Raw genomic sequence first — 8,793 nt, 5'->3', positions numbered from 1 at the left:
GTAATATTACCACAAATACACCACAAAACAAAATAGCTGGGATTAGGCGGAAAATTCCGAGATGGAGGCATGTCATTTTAATTCCGCATCACAAATGGTCTGAGTGCTTCTGAGGTTTTTCCCCACCCTGCAAACTCGGAGGTGTCCTCAAAATGTCTGGTTGCATTAGAGCAAGTCACAGTATTAACGTTCAAAATACCTTTGCTCAACAAATCACTTGCTGCGCAAAAAAAAAGAGGGAAAAAAATTGAATTAATGAGCTTCACCTTGGATTAAACAGAATAGCTGCCTATTAATTACATGCAAAATATGGAGCACGTTTGAACTACATGATCACAGTCGCTAGTGCCAGTTTCTAAAGTGGATAACTGGAAGGTGGAAGAAATCGTTTTAAACAATTTATATCTGTTCTAGTGTCTCTCTCTCTCTCTCTCTGTGTGTGTCTGTGTGTATTTGTGTGTATCCAGGGGAAGTGGAGTTGTAGTAAGGCTGTAAATACTCTATTCCCCCTCAGAGCTGAATCCCTACACCACCACACTATTTACTATTTCAATAACAACAAGCTGAAACTCTGGCCGATCAGCACACTGTACCGTAATAACTTAAACTAAACACCTTCCTTTAGCCTCGCCTGCAGTGATTACAACACTCCCAACCCTCTACATCACTCATCACTACCTGTAAGGAAGGGTTTTTTGACTGGTCCTTTGATACTGTATGATGTTTCAAGTTTAAGAACTAGAAGGCATCATGAAATTATCAAGAACATCCATTAAACTAAGAAATAAGACATGAAAAATATTAACATTTTAACTTTTTTCTGTTATTGAACCAAAAAAAGGCAAGTTGCCTATTAAATTATCCAAATTTATATGGAAAACAAACCTGAAATAAATAAAAGTACTGAAACAGCTACAAAATAAAAAAATAGGACATGAAAAATATTAACATTTGAACTTTTTTTTGTTTTTGAACCAAAGAAAGGCTAGTTGCCTTTAACTAATTCAGATTGTCTAATGGTTATTGGATATTAGATTGTTTTTGGTAGGTATAGGACCTTTCAGAAGGCCATTTAAAGTTAAAAAAAAAAAAAAACTTTATTTTTATTTTTTTTAAATGTTCACACTCACAAAATTCTAGAATTTTCCCTCTGGGATCAATAAAGTATCTATCAATGCAATCTTCACTTATTTACAAATGAGAATATGTAAAAGAACAGAAAAATCCAACCCAAGACCAGTTTAAGATGTGAGCTGGTTTCAGATGATCATGCTGGTCAACCAGCGGGATCTTGGTGGTCATTGTGGTCAACCAGTTTGGTTATGCTGGTCAACCAACTTGGTCATACTGGTTGTCTATAACAGCGATTCTCCACTGGGGGGTCGCAGACACATTCTGGGTGGGTCAAAAATAAATACATAAAAAAAGTACATTTTAAAAAGAGTCAATGCTCATCTAATTTTGTACTTGTTTTTTTTTATTTTGGGAACAAAAAAGAGACAGAGAAATAGTTTCTTGATAATGTACTCTAAAAGAGAGACATATAAAAAGAAGTGAAATATCTAATTTTGTGGCTTTATTTATTTTGTGCAGTTTTGAAAAATTAATTTTGTTGTAATAACTTTTATACATGTACTTTTCATGTTCCTCCTCTTATGAAATGCTCTGAAATTTACAGAAATCAATATTTGTTTTCCGTTTTTTGTAAGTCACAGTTTTCACACATCTTGGCATGTTCTCCTCCACATGTCTTACACACTGCTTTTGGATAACTTTATGCCGCAAAAATTCAAGCAGTTCAGCTTGGCTCGATGGCTTGTGATCACCTATCTTCCTCTTGATTCTATTCCAGAGGATTTTAATTAGGAAAATTAGGTAATCAAAGAAACTAATTGTTATTATATTATATTTCTTTAAAAAAAGATTCATATACTTTAGTAACAAGGTATATAGATCTTGTCTTCACTAAAAAACCCTAAACAAACCCTAAAGTGTACACAAAATGCAAAATATCAAAGATAAGGTTCAGTTTAATACAGTGGTGATATTTTTAACCAGTGGCCTATTTTCTACCATCTTTTTTTTCTAAATTGTGTAAGCCTCCTAAACCGTCTTTGATGGTAATGAGGGAGCTGAGAGGTCAGGGAGGTCTGCTGTAACCACTGTACTTGTCCGCGGCCTCTGTGTCTGCTTAGCTTTTTTCTCGCAGTAAAACACTGCCCTTTGTACCCGAGACCAAGCCTGGAACAGGTTGTCTGAAATCGGCTGTGCCGCGTGCATCCGCACACCGAAGCTGCGACAAAAGAGGTGCGTCCCTGCCAGACTGTTTTACAAACGTAATCCTATAGTTAAAGCAAATAAGGCCGTTTACCAGCCCGAGTCGTTTTCTAGCGTAATCGGAAGCATATGCAATTTTAAAGGGTGTTTCTCCTGCTAATGGGCCCCCAGGGGGCCAGGGGGTTAATTGATGCAGCTGTTGATGGCTTTTCCACATGACGCTGGGATCACGTCCCTGGTGACTCTTATTCCAAGGCACTTTTTAATGAAGTGCTAAACAGAAGGCTTTTTACAGCAGGATTGTATCCAAGAGAATGCTCCAAACTCCACCTCCTCCCCCCCTCCTGTTCTCCGAAACAAAACAAAAAAAAAAACAGAGCTTTTAGTGCGGGAAAGTGCTGGAGATGACCATTGATTTATCTGTTAAATAAGCAGCGTTTTACCACACCTTCAAATCCCTGCTGATTTGCTGGAGAATATATTAAGCCAAATGGCGTTCTTAGTAATTCGTAGTGCCCCTAGTTTATGGCATTGCTTCATTTCGACAGCTATGAGCCCCACCCAAATCACATAAAATACTTTTTTGGGTGACGTAACATAGAAGGAGATGTATGTATTGGCCAGATTTATGATGCATTATCACAGCGCGAATTGACAATATTAGTTCTGCGTGGATGCTAACCTGTTTGAAAGTGACAGCTGCTACCTCGCGTCACGACACGATTTACTGTAACAACCTGCTGTTGCTGCACTGAGGTGTCAGGAATACTGCATAATGCACACACCCAGCACACAGAGCTCATATACTGGATACATATATACATATAAACACATAATACCAAACCCTGATTTAAGCACACCTTACTCTCTGTACTCTTTCATCCCTCAGCTCCAGCTCAAACCTGATCTTTTTGACAACTGCCTTTTGTTTTAATATCCGAGGTGACAAGTTCAGGCTTTTATAATGTCACCCCTGGCTGGTTTTAATTATGCAGTTATTATCATAGCATAGATAATGCCTCTGAAGGCCAAGCTCTCCTCAGAAGCAACGGAACAGATGGGCCTCCTCCCTTCCACCCTGTTAAGGAAAAAAAATAAAAAGAAAGTGAGGCCTCTTTACTCAGCAAACATTTACGGATATCTGAGCATTGAAAATTAAATACAAATATGCGGCTAAATTTATTTGATTGCGGGGCCACGGGAGGGGCGTCCCTGGCCCTGCCGCGGCTAAGGGGAAAGGAGCCTAGAGCGGTGACAGTGTGATGAACTGGATAGCAGCCTCACCCTGAGGATTATGCTCCCATAGTCACTAAATTCTGCTCATTAAAGTGACAAACCCAAACATCGAGGCAGTGGAGCGTGGGATTCAGCTGTGTACTGCATCTGGCCCGTACCAGCAACCCTAGCACCAGCATCCCCCCAGCATGAGCACACACACTTTAGCACAAACATACACACTCAAACACTCACACTCTCACACTTACACACACACCTAGACACGCCATAACCTCCATCAAATCTAAAACAATCAACTTGCCTTTCATTTCCAATTTACCAGCCTGCCACAAAGCCCTATTAGTGTTCATGATCATACACCGCTGGTGATTTACAAATGAGGATGGCACAGTCCCTTATTCTCCTACTGAGTGCTTTTCTCTCTCCCTCTCTCTCTCCCTCTCTCTCCCTCGCTCTCCCTCTCCAGTCGCCATCTCCCTTCCATCCGTCAGCTTTCTCTCCATCCTGATTATCTGGAGACGCCAATTTCAAAGAGACATCTTAATAGTGATGTCAACGTATTAATTAGAAGTGTTAATGAGCTAAAAGCAACCCAAATTAAATTAATGCAGCCATAGACACAGAGAGCGAAATTAGCTTCAATTTCTGTAAATGATTCTGAAGTGTGCACAACATATCAGCCTGCCTGAACATTCCCATCCCCCAAAGCTAATCAAGAGCTACATTGCAATTAGCTGCTTAATTAAAGCAACACTCTGCTCGGAAAATCCGGCACAATTAAGTAATGGCTGTTATAGCATGAAGGCAGACTGTATTTGTCTTCGGGAAATACGGGAAGAGGGGGGCCGGGGTGGGAAAGAAAAGGAAAAAAAAAAGAAAGAAAAACACACACACTTGCACACAAAATATATTATGTCCCCGATGGCCAGCAGGGACCGGAGACGGCCAAGGCGGGCCAGGACAGTTCTGTGTGGGAGTGGGTTCTCTCCGCTCCAGCTGGAAGCGGTGTGGCCCCGGCCCCCGGCCTTCGTGCCAGCTTACACTCCCCAGCCCCGAGGTTTCATAGCCATCTGAATTGGCTTTGCCCGGGATCAGCGTGGCCTAATCGCCGTTTCCCCGTGTTATCGCCTTGCCGCTTTCCAGTTGGACACGGCTGAGCATAGACAGTTGGATTCGCCCCCTTCCTCCACCTCCTCTCTCTCTGCATTTCGCCAGGCCTCATCGTGACCCCCCCTCCGGTCCACCCTGGCCAAGGCACAGCTCCACTTATGGGCCATCCTCTCGCCTTACGACTTCATCACCAGCCAGCAGTCGAGGAGCTGGGTTCTTTTCCTGCCACGCGACTATGGTGAACATAGAGAGAGTTTTGCCAGTGCCGGGTAGAGACTCTGTTAGAGACTCTGCTAGAGACTCTGTTACAGTGTGGGGGTGTATTTGTCCGTACTTGTGTGTGTGTGTGTTAGTGATGATTAACGCCCTCCACTCAGCAGGGCCACTGAGGGAAGCTGGTGTGAGCGCCATCCTTCAGCAAGTGTAGGCCACTGCATGACATATGCCATCAGACACTCCGCAGAGAACACAGTCCCCGGTGCTTCCCGGCGCTCCGATCAACTGGGAACAAGCGTCACTCACAAACACCATCTGTCAGCAACAGCCTCACCTGCTAGGAACATTTAACCCTTCGAAAGCTGGAGTGGTTATTGACGTTTTGTTATGCTGTTTAAAGGTAATGAGGTAATTAGGCAATTATGTACATAGTTGGTTTGAACGTGAACGGGATGTATTATGATTCTACAGAAGCTGCATTTAGGTATTTAGGCTTCAGCAGTTTCCTTAAACCCTACTTAATGATACCACCTCATTAACAGCACCCAAACATATTAAATGCTTTTTAAGGATATATATTTTACCATTGCTAAAAAAAACCCAATTCTACTTAACTGTAAAAACAGAACTTAAATTTCCATAAATCATTAGCTTAACCTTCCTACAGATCATTGTAAATTGAAGAGAATGACTGCAAATAAAAAAAAAAAACAGTACAAAACTACTTAATGAAACTTGGTCATACTTTCAACAATATATTAACAGCTAACTCCCTCTTTATTTTGTGTGCTATATAACTAGGCATTTTTCTTATTACAGTGTGAACTATAGTTCCCATATATATTTTGTAGTGTTGATCTTTGTCGATCCTGTCTATGTACCACTGTTAATGTAAGTTTAGGTAATCCTCCATATGTAGCTTAAGTTTTGGGAATATGGGTGGCGGGGGGGGGGGGGGAGTAATGGGGACCTACTTGCATTCTTTTTTTTCCCTTTCTCCTTTTTCTTTTTTGCTATAAATGGAAACATGATAAGACATGCAAAAAAAAAAAATATATATATATACATATAAATGCACAAAATGTGTAAATAAAAAAAGATATGGTCCCCATAAGGTGGTGGTGTTGATGCCAATAGTGGCCTGGGATTAATATAAATAATATATATATATATATATATATATATATATATATATATATATATATATATATATATATATATATATATATATATATATATAAATAAATAAATAAACAAACTGTAATCATATGTCTATACTGTTTATTTGTTGTGTTTTAATAAATGCAATTCTGTATTTAGTGTATTCAGTTATACACTGCCTGGCCAAAACAAAAGTGGCCACCTGGATTTAAGTAAGTGAAAAAAAAAATGCAAGGTTCGCTTATTTAAAAATTAGAAGCTGTAAATGAATGAAAAAAAAAAATGTAACCCAAGACCAGTGTTAGCTGGGAGCTGGTTTTGGATGGTAATTTTGTTCAATCAGTTTGGTAATGCTGGTAAACCAACTTGGTCATACCGGTTGTCTGTAACAGAGATTTTCTGGGCAGGTCACGGACAGCTTGTGAAAAATAAATAAAATAAAATGAAAAATAAAAAAATAATAAAGTGAAAAAAAAAAAAATAGCTTTTAAAAACAATTAATGCTCATCTGGTTTTGTACTTGTCTTTCATATTGGGAGATGTATGCAGAGAGATATGCAGAGACGTGAAATCTAATTTTGTGGCCTTATTGATTTTGTATTTATTATTGTACAGTTTTGATATTTAATTTTATTGAAGTCAATTTTATATGCGTCATGTTCCTCCTTAGTTTCTTAAGAAAATATTGCTCCTAAATTCACGTTGCTTGCATTTGTATGTTCAAATGGGTTTCTAAAGGATATTTTTCAAAAAGAAATGGTTTGGTTTGTATTTTATAAAAGTGGGTCGCGACTTAATGACCATGAGAAAATGTAGGTCCCTGGAGCAGAAGCTGGAGCAGGTACAGTACAGGCCAAAAGTTTGGACACACCTTCTCTTTTTCAATGCGTTTTCTTTATTTTCATGACTATTTACATTGTAGAGTCTCACTGAAGCATCAAAACTACGAATGAACACATGTGGAGTTTTATGTAATTAACAAAAAAAGGTGAAATAACTAAAAAAAAAAGAAGAAAAAATATTCTAGTTTTTTCAAAATAGCCACCCTTTGCTCTGATTACTGCTTTGCACACTCTTGACATCCTTCTCTCAATGAGCTTCAAGAGGTGGCCACCTGAAATGGTTTTCCAACAGTATTGACGGAAGGAGTTCCCAGAGGTGTTTATTGGCCCTTTGCCTTCTTCACTCTGTGCTCCAGCTCACCCCAAACCATCTGGATTGGGTTCAGGTCCGGTGACTGTGGAGGACAGCTCATTTTTTGTTAAGTACATAAAACTCCACATGTGTTCATTCATAGTTTTGATGCTTCAGTGCAAGGGCATAGGAGCGGGTTTGATATTGGGGGGGGACACTTTTGCTAATGCACCAAAGCCCATATAGTTTCTTAGAACAAAATAGGAATTACTTTTAATCACAAATAATCCCTTTTTTCTGTACTCTGTTTATTATTAGTTACATCCAAGTAAAGGTGACTTTCCAACCACCATGTTACTCCACATTACATTTAAACAAATATGCGTGAAATGTCTGAATAATATACATATATGACAACAAATGATCAGTTATCTGCGCTTTTAGTTGTTTCTACTGAAAGCACTTCTTATGATGGTGTCCTTTTTTGAAAAAAGAATGTAACTTTACGTTTCATAGAGATTTTTGACAGAAGTTAATATAAATATTAGACTAAAGAAAAAAACATTTGGATTCACCTGGAATCCCTCTATTTACTCAGGATTTAGTCTTACTGTGAACTACAAATAAACAGAAGTCAGGTTAGAGCAGTGTTTCTCAACCCTGTTCCTACACATTCTACTGCATATCCCCACTGCCTACTCTGCTTTAAAGTCACTTAATAAAGTAAGTGGAGGTATGATGTGTCTAATACACTGCTGACATACATAATGAAAAGGATTTAAACAGGTAAACTCAGTAAAGGACTGTTTATTAGCTAATCAGTTGGATCTGGTGGAAAACACACAATTTTAGGGCAGAGATCAGGGTTAATAAACTGCTTTAAACTACCAACATAAAGTACTGTACTAAATTCTGACTATCCACTACATCTGGCTTCTAGCTAACTATTTTTTTCGTTTACTATAGCTTACAGTAAGTCCTGCAATCCTAAATTAATAAACACAATTTGAAAATGAAATAGTGATTAGCTGATCAGGGCAAGCTGAACATAACATATATGTTTTTTTTTAAGCCTTGACTCCCTGTCTAGCTAATTCCAAAGTTAAGCTAACTGACTAACACAGCTGCAGTTTATTATCACACGGTGGGTTTAATCTGTGTGTTTTGATTTGGAGAGGAGTCTTTTTAACCAGCTATCAGAAATAATCTCAACACAGGCCACATGGTAAACTCCGTTACCTCTTAGAAAAATCGCCGTATATCCAGATTTACTTCAACACCAGCTGATGCTGGACACCGCTTCTAAATCTCACAGCGAGGGGGAGGGGCTTCTCCTCCACCAGCACGCTAACTCTTCTCGCAAGACCAGCCAGCTGATTGGCTGTTTCTCCTGAAAGGCGGGACTTTCTCCCTGAACCGGCACTGTGATTGGTTTCCCAGCGCTTAGCGGTCGGTCTCTTCATTAACAGTACGACTGAGCTGAGCGAAACTATTTCATTTTTGGGGGGGACAAATCCACCTGTTTCTAATATTGGGTGGGACATGTCCCACCCATCCCCCCCGGTTCCTACGCCAATGCTTCAGTGAGAATCTACAATGTAAATAGTCATGAAAATAAAGAAAACACACTGAATGAGAAGTAAGCGCTAAAAATCAGCA

At 39.3% G+C, this 8,793-nt stretch overlaps 1 protein-coding gene across 1 annotated transcript in view; it reads left to right on the top strand.

The window, feature by feature from the left end:
- Positions 1-7,252, top strand: part of LOC103043027 (interleukin-4 receptor subunit alpha) — a 679,179-nt gene extending 671,927 nt beyond the window's left edge. Inside the window, exon 11 of the transcript XR_007438094.1 lies at positions 7,229-7,252. The gene's annotated coding sequence lies outside the window, so the exon portion shown is untranslated. The remainder of the gene's footprint in view (positions 1-7,228) is intronic.
- The last annotated feature ends 1,541 nt before the right edge of the window (positions 7,253-8,793 follow it).

Source organism: Astyanax mexicanus, chromosome 3 (genome assembly GCF_023375975.1).
Source record: "Astyanax mexicanus isolate ESR-SI-001 chromosome 3, AstMex3_surface, whole genome shotgun sequence".
Classification (NCBI taxonomy): Eukaryota; Metazoa; Chordata; class Actinopteri; order Characiformes; family Acestrorhamphidae; genus Astyanax; species Astyanax mexicanus.
This window is presented reverse-complemented; position numbering and strand designations above follow the sequence as displayed.